At 42.1% G+C, this 13,912-nt stretch overlaps 2 protein-coding genes across 2 annotated transcripts in view; one reads left to right on the top strand and one right to left on the bottom strand.

The window, feature by feature from the left end:
• The window catches only part of TSEN15 (tRNA splicing endonuclease subunit 15), a 23,495-nt gene extending 23,059 nt beyond the window's left edge, over nucleotides 1–436 (bottom strand). Inside the window, exon 1 of the mRNA XM_014948396.1 lies at nucleotides 413–436. The gene's annotated coding sequence lies outside the window, so the exon portion shown is untranslated. The remainder of the gene's footprint in view (nucleotides 1–412) is intronic.
• The window catches only part of COLGALT2 (collagen beta(1-O)galactosyltransferase 2), a 57,638-nt gene that overhangs the window by 845 nt on the left and 42,881 nt on the right, over nucleotides 1–13,912 (top strand). The gene's annotated exons all lie outside the window — the stretch shown is intronic.

Raw genomic sequence — 13,912 nt, 5'->3', positions numbered from 1 at the left:
CGGGGTGGGGGGGTCTTGGGGGGAGCTGACAGCGTGGCCGTGCTGGGGAAAGGGGCTGTCTCCGCGCCTCCGACCCTGCGGGGCTCAGGTAGCTGGGGCGGGGGCACCTCAGCCCCGCCGAGCCGGGGGGGGACGGGACACGGAGGGAAGGTCTGAGGGAACCCACCCGCTGGAGCCCAAAAGCTGGGGTCCCACCGAGGGAAAGAGCTCCCCCGGCCGGCTGCGGGGCCAGGGACACGGAGGGAGGGGGGGTCCCACCGAGGGCGGCCCCACGACCCGCGTGTTGGGGGGAAAAGGATCCCGCGGCACCGCCAGGGCTTTGCTGTAGCGGTGTGGTTGGGAGATGACTAGGTTTTGGGTATTTTTTTTTTTCATTTGAGGGCAGCTGGCCCGACGCCTTGGGAACACTCACCGCCTTAGCGTTTGTCCAAATCCACAGACACGAAGAACTCGCGGCTCGGTACGGCCAGCCCGAGTGGGAGGGCGGTAAATGCCGGGCTTTGTGGGGAGACGGTCGGGGTTTGGCGGAGCTGGAGAGCAGGCGTGCTGGGGAGGTGCTGATGGGCATTGAAAAGGAGCATTGTTGCGAGGCTGTAGTCTGAAAGATGGATTCAAAGATGTATTCAGAAATCACAGCATGGGGGAAGCTGTGGCAATCAAATACGTGTCCAGATGGAGGAATTAAGACCAATTTGGGGACTGGTCAATCTGCCTGTATTTGTAAGGGTGGGGAAAACAAATGTCTTTCTCTCTCAACCTGACATAAACGGTAGGAGGAACAGGAATTGTTTGGAAGGATGCAAACCAGATTTTTCCTTTTAAGTGTGGTAACTGTGGTGGTATAGGGCCTGATCAAAGTTCACTAAGTCAATGGGGAGACTCCTTTTAACTTAAAAAGTTGATGAAGTTTTACTTTGTACAAAGGGATGTGGGGAGGATGTCACATCACTGATACTGAAGTGCCATTAAGCAGACAGTGTTAGATGTTTCTGTGTGTAATTCAGGAACATCACTATTATTTGTCTTCAAGTGCTTTACAGGTCTTTGCAGAAAATCAGAAAAATCGGTGGCTGGTATAATCAGTGTGTGGCTTTGTTGTTGGTGGGGTTTTTTGAGTTTAGAGTGCACAAAGCAGATCATGATATCAGCCTGAATGTGGAAGCTATGCTAATGTGCCTGTGGAATTACAAGCTAGTGTATGGCAGTGGGTGAACGTCAGACTCATCTGTGTGTAAGCCCGTGACTCTGCTTTTGTTTGCATTGGTAAGAATTTTGCTGGTTTGGATTTCACCTTAGCAGATGTGCATAAGAGTAGATATATTTTTTCAGACCCTATATATGGACTGTGATAAGCCTGGTGTTAATAAAATGTAGTGGAAGTTGTAAGTGCAGACCTGAATCACCAAAGCAGAGTGGATCCTGAAATGCCTCTTGCTGTAGAACTGCAGAATAGGTTTGGTTTTTTTTATAAAGTCCTGCAGAGCATTGGTTGCTCTACAACTTTTTTCTAGTATATTTTTTGCATTATCCTTGCTTTACTTAAGGTCTCTGCAGTATTGTGTGAAAGTATTTGTGGGGATTGTTCATGAAAAAACAGTGTAAGATAAAATATGCTAAGATTCTTACAAGAATATCACTCCATTTTTAAGAGGATTGGGCAAAGACACAAGGCATGGTTTAACTGGGAAATCTGCTGTTGAAAATGTCAAGCTTTGTAAAATGAGAATGGTTAAAGCATTGTGGCAACTGGAAAAGGAGTTCCATAGATGCTCTGAGTTGACAGAGAGCAGTAGTGTGGGGCAACAGCAATTCCTTGGAGAGGTTTAGTCCTGTTTGCTTCAAGAAGACTTGAGCTTTTTCAGAGCTGGGACTCCTTGGAGAGGTTTAGTCCTGTTTGCTTCAGCTCCCCAAGAAGACTTGAGCTTTTTCAGATCTGGGGTTGTTCAGGCCACAAAGTATGTGCCAAGAGGAAACTTACCGACGGTATCTATCAAGTCTCTTGAGAACAAATCAAACAATACAGTCAACTTCTGGAAGTGTCTCTCATTTCAGATTTTGTACCTGACAGAGTCCTTTCAACAGCTAAATTCCAGGATTTACCTGTGTCCCTGTGCTGTTGGATTACTGGAATAGCTTGGTATGAAGGGCGGTCAAGTGGTGGTTGTCAAAGAGTTGCATTCCTTCATTGAACACATATTCCACTTCAAACTACTTCAGAATTTTGAGTACGTCAACATTTTAAAATGCCCAAATATAGATCTTGAGAATGAAAATTAAAAACATATATTAGCTCTTAAACTTCCATATGCTGTCTGTGTTGCTCAAGGGCTTAAGTGGATTCCTCAAACAGATTTTTAGGGTAGATGTTTTATGAGTGACAGTAAAGATGGGTTAAGAGACAATAAATGAGTTTAAAGCAGACACTGAATTTTCTTTTCATAGCCTGTATCAATCTCTACCTTTGTTAGCCTGATACTGAGCAAAAGGGAGTATGAGACTGTCTGGTGGACATCTTCTTCCCTTTGATCCTAATTCTGACTACTTCAGTTGCTGTGGCTGTGAGCAACCTCAGAAGGACTTGCTGGCTACTAATAACTTGAGCAGGCCATTTGGTCTGAGGCCAACTGGCATGTTGTGACCCAGTCCTTTCAGTTAAATGCTTGCTTCCTTCCTTTCTTTCTTCCACCTCCAAGAACCAGGAAGCTGCATCCAAACAGCCTCCTGGGGCTGGTCCCTGGCCTCTATTAACCCCAGCCATCCTTGTCTCGGAGAGTACTGGTGGGCACGGGTCAGATCATCCCAGGGTTGTACTAATGACTTAATAGTGGGGATTTCTGTGAAACAGTGCTCAAGTCTTTGTGCTGGCCCTGCTTAGCTTGCTGGGGTAGTCTTGGTGGTAGGCAGTCTGTCTGAGAGCCCTTGGTGCTGGCCACCGAGGTGGGAGCAGCAAAGACTCCCTACCTTAGCAGCAGAACCCAGCTTCCCTCTCTGTTCCTCAAGCCAGTGCTTGTGTAGCTGTGGAAGAGTAATGCTAGAGGTGACAATTGTCCCTTCTTGTGAAGGAGGAAGGGGTCTTGGCTCTCCACTCAGGTGCCTGGAGAAAGCATAGACAGCCTTTGGCTTGAAAATACATAACATTGTGAGAAACAGGCTGGAGCCCAGCAACAGTGGAGTGCCTTAAGAAAACAAGGCTATTGGACCCAAGTCAATCTATTTTTTAGCTAGGGAGTGTTCTTCTAATACTCTCCTTGTGTGGCTGTGCTTGGCATGTTTACTGAGCTTTTCTCAGGGCTGTGTCAGTGACACTATGCTGTGAACTCAGCCTGGCTGCGTTAGGAAATTCAGGCATCTTAGGAAAACTTACTGTGTTGTTTGCATGTGTATTGGAGATCTGCAAAGGGAGGGGAAAAATGTTCTTTATCTTGGATGAAGATGACCCAGAAGTTAGGTAGTCAGCATGCCCCAACACTCTTTTGGGTGGTTTGGAGTGGTTTTTCTTGTTTTGAACATTAGTGATGCTGACTGTGAAAATCCATTCAATTATAGGCAAGGAGTGTTTGTTTATCAGATTCATCTTGGCTGTAGTGGGCAAAGTAAAAGCGTGTGTACTCAGCAGTTTATCACATTGTCTTACACTTTCCTTAGCCTCAGATTGACAGTATAGCAAAGAAAGTTGTCTGTAATTTCATCTTTAAATACCTGCTAGTTCATAGTTGTGGGTCACCTGCTCTCTCATCTTTTACTAACCTGGGGATTAAGTACCTGCATCAATGAGTTGGTGCTAGGAAGCAATAATTAGGTTCTTTTGTGCTTGAAAATCTGTGCCTGCTTTGCAGATTACAGTATGCTTATATTCCAGAAATGATAACAGGAACCATAGGTGAGGTTGGTGGAAAGCTGGAATAAATCCCAGATGAGAGATTGGCGGATATACTGTAACACTGGCTTCAGTGAGTGAATGGTTTAAACTTAAAAGAACTAGTTATAGGTGAAAATAGAAGCTGGTGAGATCAGTACAATAATTATAACTTTCATAATTATATGTTGTTAGTCTTCAACTAGCTGCTGATACTTTATCTGAGCATTTTCTTATTCTTCAACAGTTTACTTTAAGTGAAAATTACTACGTGGAGGACAACTTCTAGTCAGATGCAGGGATCATTTGAAACTTGAATGGGTGTTATTACTCACTGGAAGTGTTGGCTTTCAAATGCGCTGTGTTTTCTGTCCTTGTTTCCATTTGTGCAACGAGGTCACTTTAATCTTCATGGTCAGTATTAATTACTTAGGAATGCTGAAGTTCCACTCTGCTAGCTCTGTCTCTGTTGCTTCTGTCCACAGGTGTTTTGCATCTTCTTAAAATTTGCTCACCTGTGCTATGACTGCCACATGACAATATTCAAATTTAAGTTTTAGAAATGAAACTGAATTTTCACTTGGCTTCTTGTTTGAACTCATGGGATTTAATTTCCCATTCATATCTGTAGATGTTTTAAATTTATTTATAATATATCTTTAGTGACATGGTCGTTGACTAAGTGGGGCTGAGAGTGAGATGGGACTTGCATGGTCTTGGAGTTACAATTAAGGTGATGATTCTGTTGTGCAAGATGTTTCATAAGAGAATTTCTCCCAAAGAACTTGCATTTAGATGACTACGTCAAAAGAAAGAATGAGAGTAAAATATTTCTGTTTTCTAGCCAAAGAAATTGGGGAAGGAAGGTTAAGTAACTTACATGAGATTCTTGAATTTATTAAGACCAGAGATGGTATTCGTAACTGACACTTCTTACCCTTCTTGATTCTTCGAACTTACATGAGATTCTTGAATTTATTAAGAGTAGAGATAGTATTCACAACTGACACTTCTTGATTCTTCATTCTTACTGAGGTCACTTTTACACTAAAGTGTGGTAAATTTACATACGAAGTGGAAAGCCAGGGAAGGCAAAAGAAATTATCCCATCCAAATATCCACAATAGCTTTTTTTTTTGTGTTCTCTGGGTCTGTCTCCCTCATCTAAGTCTTGGCAAACTTAAGCAAATGACGTCATGAAATTGTTCAGTAGAAACATTTGAATGGAAGCTGAAAATTACTGCTGTGCCTCAATGAGGTCCACATGGCAAAACTTAAACTTTTAGCTCTTCAGCTAAAAGCATTGCGGTTCAGCAGAGAAACGTTAAGCATCAGCTGTGTGATGGCAGATGTTTGCAGCAGTTTCATTATTTTTCCGATTGTGCTCACAAATTGCCAGATTCTGATGCCTTTTAGATGTTGTTAAAGGGCATCTTGCCTCACACTTCATGTTAGGGCCTACTGGACATGAATGTGGATATTGGGATCTCTCAAAAGGAGTTAGGAGCTCTCCAGAGGTGAGGGGATTATACTGTAAAAATGACATCTTAAAATGTATAGGGAATTCTGTAAGACTAGGGAATATAATACATTGTGTGTATTTGATATTTTTTTTAAAATTTTTTTACTGAATCTTGCATGCTATGTGTCTGAACGTGCAGCCATTTATTTTGGCTTCTATCTTTTTGCAACCGCATTTTGAGGCAGGTGTACCCTGTTACCCATTCATCTGTTACTGGTTTAATTGTCTACCTGGTGCTTTGTAATGCAGGTGTTGTGTTTCGAGGCTAGATGCCAATAAAATATGTTGTCACAGGGAAACAGTGGGACAGTTTGATATCAGAGGCTGTTGTCTATTATAAGCCTTTGGATGCTTTCAAAGGTCAGGGAGTAGTTTTCAAGATTATTTTTTTTTTAATATGTATAAAGTAGGAGTGAAAAGACCTCAAGGGGTTCATTCCTGCCCAGGGCAGGATCCCACTTCATCTCTGCCTCGTCTGTTGCCTGGGGTTGGGATTCCTCATCCAGTCTGGGGATTAAGTACCTGCATCAATGAGTTGGTGCTAGGAAGCAATAATTAGGTTCTTTTGTGCTTGAAAATCTGTGCCTGCTTTGCAGATTACAGTATGCTTATATTCCAGAAATGATAACAGGAACCATAGGTGAGGTTGGTGGAAAGCTGGAATAAATCCCAGATGAGAGATTGGCGGATATACTGTAACACTGGCTTCAGTGAGTGAATGGTTTAAACTTAAAAGAACTAGTTATAGGTGAAAATAGAAGCTGGTGAGATCAGTACAATAATTATAACTTTCATAATTATATGTTGTTAGTCTTCAACTAGCTGCTGATACTTTATCTGAGCATTTTCTTATTCTTCAACAGTTTACTTTTAAATGTGAAAATTTCTACATGGAGGACAACTTCTAGTAAGATGCAGGGATCATTTGAAACTCTAATGGGTGTTATTACTCACTGGAAGTGTTGGCTTTCAAATGCGCTGTGTTTTCTGTCCTTGTTTCCATTTGTGCAACGAGGTCACTTTAATCTTCATGGTCAGTATTAATTACTTAGGAATGCTGAAGTTCCACTCTGCTAGCTCTGTCTCTGTTGCTTCTGTCCACAGGTGTTTTGCATCTTCTTAAAATTTGCTCACCTGTGCTATGACTGCCACATGACAATATTCAAATTTAAGTTTTAGAAATGAAACTGAATTTTCACTTGGCTTCTTGTTTGAACTCATGGGATTTAATTTCCCATTCATATCTGTAGATGTTTTAAATTTATTTATAATATATCTTTAGTGACATGGTCGTTGACTAAGTGGGGCTGAGAGTGAGATGGGACTTGCATGGTCTTGGAGTTACAATTAAGGTGATGATTCTGTTGTGCAAGATGTTTCATAAGAGAATTTCTCCCAAAGAACTTGCATTTAGATGACTACGTCAAAAGAAAGAATGAGAGTAAAATACTTCTGTTTTCTAGTCAAAGAAATTGGGGAAGGAAGGTTAAGTAACTTACATGAGATTCTTGAATTTATTAAGACCAGAGATGGTATTCGTAACTGACACTTCTTACCCTTCTTGATTCTTCGTTCTTACTGAGGTCACTTTTACACTAAAGTGTGATAAATTTACATACGAAGTGGAAAGCCAGGGAAGGCAAAAGAAATTATCCCATCCAAATATCCACAATAGCTTTTTTTTTTGTGTTCTCTGGGTCTGTCTCCCTCATCTAAGTCTTGGCAAACTTAAGCAAATGACGTCATGAAATTGTTCAGTAGAAACATTTGAATGGAAGCTGAAAATTACTGCTGTGCCTCAATGAGGTCCACATGGCAAAACTTAAACTTTTAGCTCTTCAGCTAAAAGCATTGCGGTTCAGCAGAGAAACGTTAAGCATCAGCTGTGTGATGGCAGATGTTTGCAGCAGTTTCATTATTTTTCCGATTGTGCTCACAAATTGCCAGATTCTGATGCCTTTTAGATGTTGTTAAAGGGCATCTTGCCTCACACTTCATGTTAGGGCCTACTAGACATGAATGTGGATATTGGGATCTCTCAAAAGGAGTTAGGAGCTCTCCAGAGGTGAGGGGATTATACTGTAAAAATGACATCTTAAAATGTATAGGGAATTCTGTAAGACTAGGGAATATAATACATTGTGTGTATTTGATATTTTTTTTAAAATTTTTTTACTGAATCTTGCATGCTATGTGTCTGAACGTGCAGCCATTTATTTTGGCTTCTATCTTTTTGCAACCGCATTTTGAGGCAGGTGTACCCTGTTACCCATTCATCTGTTACTGGTTTAATTGTCTACCTGGTGCCTTGTAATGCAGGTGTTGTGTTTCGAGGCTAGATGCCGATAAAATAATCTGTTGTCACAGGGAAACAGTGGGACAGTTTGATATCAGAGGCTGTTGTCTATTTTAAGTCTTCGGATGCTTTCAAAGTTCAGGGAGAACTAGTTTTCAAGATTTTTTTTTTTTTAATATGTATAAAGTAGGAGTGAAAAGACCTCAAGGGGTTCATTCCTGCCCAGGGCAGGATCCCACTTCATCTCTGCCTCGTCTGTTGCCTGGGGTTGGGATTCCTCATCCAGTCAAGGTTGCAGACTGTCAAGGTTGTGTACCATCATGTCTTCTGAAGCCTGTCCAAGTGCAGGGGGGGGAGGAAGTGGGAGGCAGCTGTGGGAGTGTGTCAAAGGACCAGCTGCAACCAATGTTGGCTGTAAAGTGCTGGAGTTAATTTGTTCCTTAAAAAAAAAAAAGGGGGGAATTTCACTTGTACATTCCTAGCATACAAGCTATTTCAACTTGTTAACTTTTGACTGTCTCCAGGAATGGAGACTCCACAATCTCTATGCAACCTGTTCCAGTGAGGTAGTCACTGGCAGGGATCTAGTGAATCTAGTAAGGTTGCAGACTTTTGGGATGAAGACAGACTTGCATGAAGACTGCTCTTCCAATTGCATGCTGCTTTTTTTTCTTTCTATTTTGCATGTTCTTTCTGCTACGTTAAGCATGTCTTCTTTTCTGAAAGCTCCCTGGTCACTGCTAGTGAGAAGAAGAGACCCCAGGAGTACAGCTGGAGCATGGTCCTGGGAGATATGGCATGGGCCTGCCTTGGGGGAGGAAAACAAGGAATTTTTGCTTGAGGGACCAGAGTGGGGGTTTAGAAGGACAGCTAGCCTTGTTGCCCTTTCAGGATGTACACTGAATATCCTGATCCTGTACACTGATTGAAGGGCATTTTTGATCTTTTATGTAAAGTATCCCAACACCTGCAATTATTTATCTGAGTCTTCTGGGAATGAAAGCCTTCACAGACTGGGTCAAGATTCTCTAAAAAGAGATCAGTGATACACATGGTGTGCAGACCATCGGGAGCTGCCCATCACCAGTGCTCATGGTCATTCTTTGGTCCCTGACGGGAGCTGCCCATCACCAGTGCTCATGGTCCCTGGGAAAGACCATGTGGGCTACAGGATACAGAGAGGACCGAGATACTGTGGGGTGCTGTCTGTCAGAACCTGGAATTTCCTTCCTGTGGGATGATGTCTCAGTCTTAATATTATTTCAATATATTTATGTGCATCTCATTTCCTTTATTTTAGTGAAGCTTAGTGTATGTTGATGATGCTCATCGCCAGGGGAAAATTACAGCTAAATGGGGCCCACGTGCATCAAAATTTCAGGCTAAAGAAAGATAGGGATAAAAAAAATGTTCGTGTTCTCTGCAAGGTGGATTTTTGGCCATCTTCTAACAAAGTGCCTACCTCCTTCAGACAGACACATGGCACTTCTAACAGGCTCATCTGTAAAGAAAAAAGGACTGTTTTTTAATGGAACTGTACAATTTGCTTTATTTTGTGCCCAAATACAGTTTTTAAACATCTAAATGCTTGGTTTCAGTTATGTATGTGTGTGCGTATGTATCGGTGTCCTTGGACCAGACGATTTTGTTACTGTAGAATGACTCCAGTTTTCTTCCTGGAAAGTTAAATGACTTAATTTTGTACCAGAGACTGAATAAGGAGTTTCATTGCAGAGGACTGGAATTATGTTAATGTAGTATTTCTTTAGTTTCTTTGAGAGATGTGATCACTTATTTGAGGTAGCTGTAAGACATGCTGGGAAATGGGACCTCCTTATTCAGGAGTGAAGGCGGGTATATCATCTGCTTTTATTCTGACCAATTATTTACATAAGTCAGTATGTCTTTCCCACGTACTAATGTGTAACTATACCATTAGGTAAAACAACATAAAAATTATAATGTTGTTTTGGGATGGGAATACCCTTTTGCCAAAGTCTGTCCTTGCTCCTTTTCCAGGGACTCTTAAAACACTGAAAATGATGTTTTCACACTGGTGAAAATGTGAGCCTTGATGTTTTCCCTGATGCCCATGAGGTTGTGATTCATGGAAGTGAACTGTTTCTCTTTCATTCTGTCTATATGCACTGATAGGAATAACGTGTCTCTTCTAAATGTAAGCAGATCTGGACCAGAAAATGCATTGAATCTGAGGCTGTCCCCACTGAGCCCTTGGGTTCATGAGGATGTGAGTTCATGCTGAAGCAGAAGATAGTGGGAGCCCATGTAAACTACAGTGCTACAGTAGGGTTCATACAAACTCTTTCATATTTGTTTTGGAAGGCTTCAGTTCCAATAGGGATTGGTTTTCTTTAATATTTTTTTCTGTAAGGAGGAAAAATATGATTTTTATTTATGTTTTTTATTTTTTTTCAGACAGGGTACAGGCTTCCCTTCATTCTAAGAGGATTGTTTGCTTATCTTTACTCTTTGATCCCTCTGCAGCGGAAAAATTATGTGTGGCCGTGGTCTAGTTTAAATTTTGCCCCGTGGCAAAAACGAGGTTGCATTAACTGTGCAGTGTCAGTTTGTATCCTGAAACTGATAGCAGGTGGCTATCTCTTCAGCTAGCAGATCAGAATCTTGTTTTTGCTACTTGCTCAACAGCTGCTCTTAAAACTGCATTGTACCTTTGGGGGTAGAAAAGGAATTTAAGGCTGTAGTTTGAGTTATTTCCTCAGTATCTTCAATCATTCTTGTCCTTTCAAGGTACTTAAGAAAATTAGAGGAAAAGGTTGTTTTCCAACATTCATACTTTGAACTGCTAATTGTAACATGGAAGTTAAATGTTAAACTGCCAAATGCAAATGCTTTGATATTTTTTTTCCCCTGTTTATTGGTTTGAATCCATGAATTACTCCGCACCAGACTTTGGCCAAATGAACTTAAGCCAGTTCCCCATGAGAGACTAATGTACACACTGTGTCATTAGACAGCCAAAAGCCATCTTGTGGCAAGTCCTAGAAAGAGGTTAATTAGGAAGTGTGAGCTTTAGATAACCAGGAAAAGCTATGGGGAACTTTATCTGTTCCTATTGTTTATGTCTAGGAAGCAAGAGGAATATGCCCTATAAAGTTTTGCAGCAAGACTCCTCTCTCTCCTTTTAATCATCATCACTTACTAGTTTATGTGAGGATGAAGGGATGTTATATCATCTGCATCAAAAAAAAAAAAATAAACCAGTGTGTTTAAGTGAAATGAAAAACTCCTTGGAGAGGAGCCACTGTTTTTTAATGTTTGCTGCAGAGTGGAGAGCAGGTGCATAGCATTGACCTTGGCTGCATTTGCCTCAGCCTGTGGCAGCTACTTAGCTGTTTTCCCTGATGCGTGCTGGAGTGTGGTCCTTGGCCATTTCATCTTGCTGCCTGCCAGTAGGGAAGTGACTTTTTGGGGTAGTGATGTCTCCCAGCTGCAGCTCTGTGTGGGAAGATAATTAAGTGCTGCAACAGTGACATGGCCCGTGGAGAGGAGTGACAGAGGGCAGGCTGGTGCACTGATTTTGTGATGTCTGTGTGCCTATTTTCGGAGCTGTCTTAGGTGTGAAATCCCAGCATCCTGAGATTTAGCTGCAGATTTGCTACTCAGTGAGGTTTCAATGCTGGGGTGCATATTAATGTTATTAACTCCCCTCAAGGTTTATTAAGGGAGTGGGTTTGCTCTTGAAAATTCTTAAATAGTGTCTGTTGTCATAGTCTAACCAGAAGTTGTAATTGATACCATAACTCATAAAGGCAGTGACAAAAAAGATACAAAGCAAGTGAGAAGTACAGCAGCTACATGTACATATCACTATATTAGAATATCAAGAATCCTAACAAACAAGGCATATTGAAAGATGAAAAGTCAGGGTGGGAACTGCATGACTAGTGGAAAGGCTTATGTTTTTATTTTGGGAAACAAAAGAATCCATGCTATTTCTCACTTCTGCAAACTCGGGTTAAAGAGAGTTTTGGTGCCTTCAGAAACTGATGGCCTGCATTTTATTTCTCCTTAATTCTTGTCTAGAATTGGTTAGAATTACTGGTAAGGATTGGGAAAGGGGGGTTGAAGTGTCTGATTTATTACTGGATTCACCAAGATTTTGTTTAGTATTGCTATATTGCTAAAGACTCCCTTGAAGGAGTGGTGGATGAAGACTCAGGAGAAGGGAGAGGTGGGAAACATTAGAAGGCTGTGCCGCCTTCAGCAAGACATGGATGGGCTTGAGACTTGGGAGGAGAGGAACCTAATGAGGTTCAACAAGGGCTAGTAAGGTCCTGCACGTAGGGAGCTGCATCACCATGCACTGGTACAGGTTGGGGGCTGACCTGCTGGGAAGCAGCTCTGTGGAGAGGGACCTGGGAGTCCTGGTGGACAGCAAGTTGACCATGGGCCAGCAACGTGCCCTTGTGGCCAAGAAGGCTGGTGGTCTCCTGGGATGCATTAAAAGGTTGTAGCCAGCAGGTTGAGGGAGGTTATCCTCTCCCTGTATTTTGTCACGGTGAGGCCCCATCTGGAGTACAGTGTCCAGTTCTGGGCTCCACAGTTCAAGGACAAGGAACTACTGGGGAGAGTCCAGTAGAGGGCTACGAAGACGATCAAGGGACTAGAGCAATTGTCTTACGGGGAAAGACTGAGAGACCTGGATCTGTTTAGCCTGCAGAAGAGAAGACTGAGAGGGGATCTCATCAATATTTGAAGGGTGAGTGTCAAGAGGACAGGGCCAGACTCATTTCAGTGGTGTTCAGTGACAGGACAAGGGGCAATGGGCACGAACTGGAACACAGGATATTCCATCTGAACAAAAAAAAGAAAAAAAGGGGCAGTGGGCACAAACTGGAACACAGGATATTTCATCTGAACAAAAAAGAAAAAAATCTTTACTTTGAGGGTGCCAGAGCACTGGAACAGGCTGCCCAGAGAGGCTGTGTAGGCTCTTTCTTTGGAGATATTCCAAACCTACCTGGATGTGTTCCTGTCGAACCTGCTGTAGATGAACCTGCTTTGACAGGGATTTTCTTTGGAGATATTCCAAACCTACCTGGATGTGTTCAACCTGCTGTATATGAACCTGCTTTGGCAGAGGGGTTGGATTAGATGATCTCTGAAGATCCCTTCCAACCTCTACCATTCTGTGTGGCTGGCTGAGTTGGGAAGAAGGTGGGTGTTGACTTGAGTGCACTGCATTTTATTCTCTGTTAGTGTATGTATGGGACTTCTGGTAATAATTTTCCTAGAGTTAATGTCTGGAACTCTGTAGCTTCTATAGTTTGTCTTGGTTCTGTTGTCTTCATTGCCTTCAGGTGAAGGTGGGATGTTGGAAGGGGTGAATTCGTTCTGTTCTCTTTAACTGTATGGGTTGTGTCAGGGTTAGGTTTTGGGAGCTTCAAGCTGCTGCAAACTTAGGTATCAGGAAATTATTTGGGTCCTAGAGGTTTGGAAAGAGGCCTGTTCCTGATAGGAGCCAAGTGCTGCATGTTCTTTTGTGCTTTTGGTGGGTATGTAACCTGCTTGTATCTGGTTTAGGGACAAGCATGGAGAACGCAAAGGTTCCAGGCCCCAAAGTGTTCCGTAGAGCTGACAAAATGAGGAAGAGGCCAGGGGTTGATAGGGGCTTAGGCCTGATGTTGTCCTCACAAAGTAAAAGGCTTGAAATTTCCTTGGGCCTTAAATGAAATGGACAGTCCTAGTAACTGTTGGGAAGAGGGACAAGCATAACCAGTTTTTGTAACCAAGCAAGGAACAACAGAGTAGTAGACCAGCACTGTGCTCATTTTTCCCAGTCTTACGCTATTAGATTTGACTCACTCTCATAAATCAGTTTCTGGATGCTGCTGCTTTTTGCTCTAAATGATACATGCTTCTTCAGTAGGAAGTTCTGGACGGAGTTTCCATTTACTTGTCTCTGAGATGACTGGCTCCAGGGTTCTGGAGGAGCCTACCCAGACTCTTCTAAATAGGTTAACGGAGACTAATAATTGCTTTTGGGTCTTTTGCCTCTTCAAATGTTTTTTTTCCTCCAGCTCTGGCTGTCAGAGACTTTAGTTACTCATTTTTCAAAACACAAATGTGAAATAAGTTCAGTGTGTGTGACTGGAATATGAAAATGTCACTGCTGCTAAATATCTTCTCTTAATTTATGATTTTTATTTAATTATTCTTAAAGCAGGATTTAAATGCAAATTATCATTGTTAGTTT

Source organism: Calidris pugnax, unplaced genomic scaffold (genome assembly GCF_001431845.1).
Source record: "Calidris pugnax isolate Ruff unplaced genomic scaffold, ASM143184v1 scaffold30, whole genome shotgun sequence".
In the NCBI taxonomy this organism is placed as follows: Eukaryota; Metazoa; Chordata; class Aves; order Charadriiformes; family Scolopacidae; genus Calidris; species Calidris pugnax.
The sequence above is the reverse complement of the archived record's forward strand: the minus strand, read 5'-3'. Positions and strand labels throughout refer to the sequence as shown.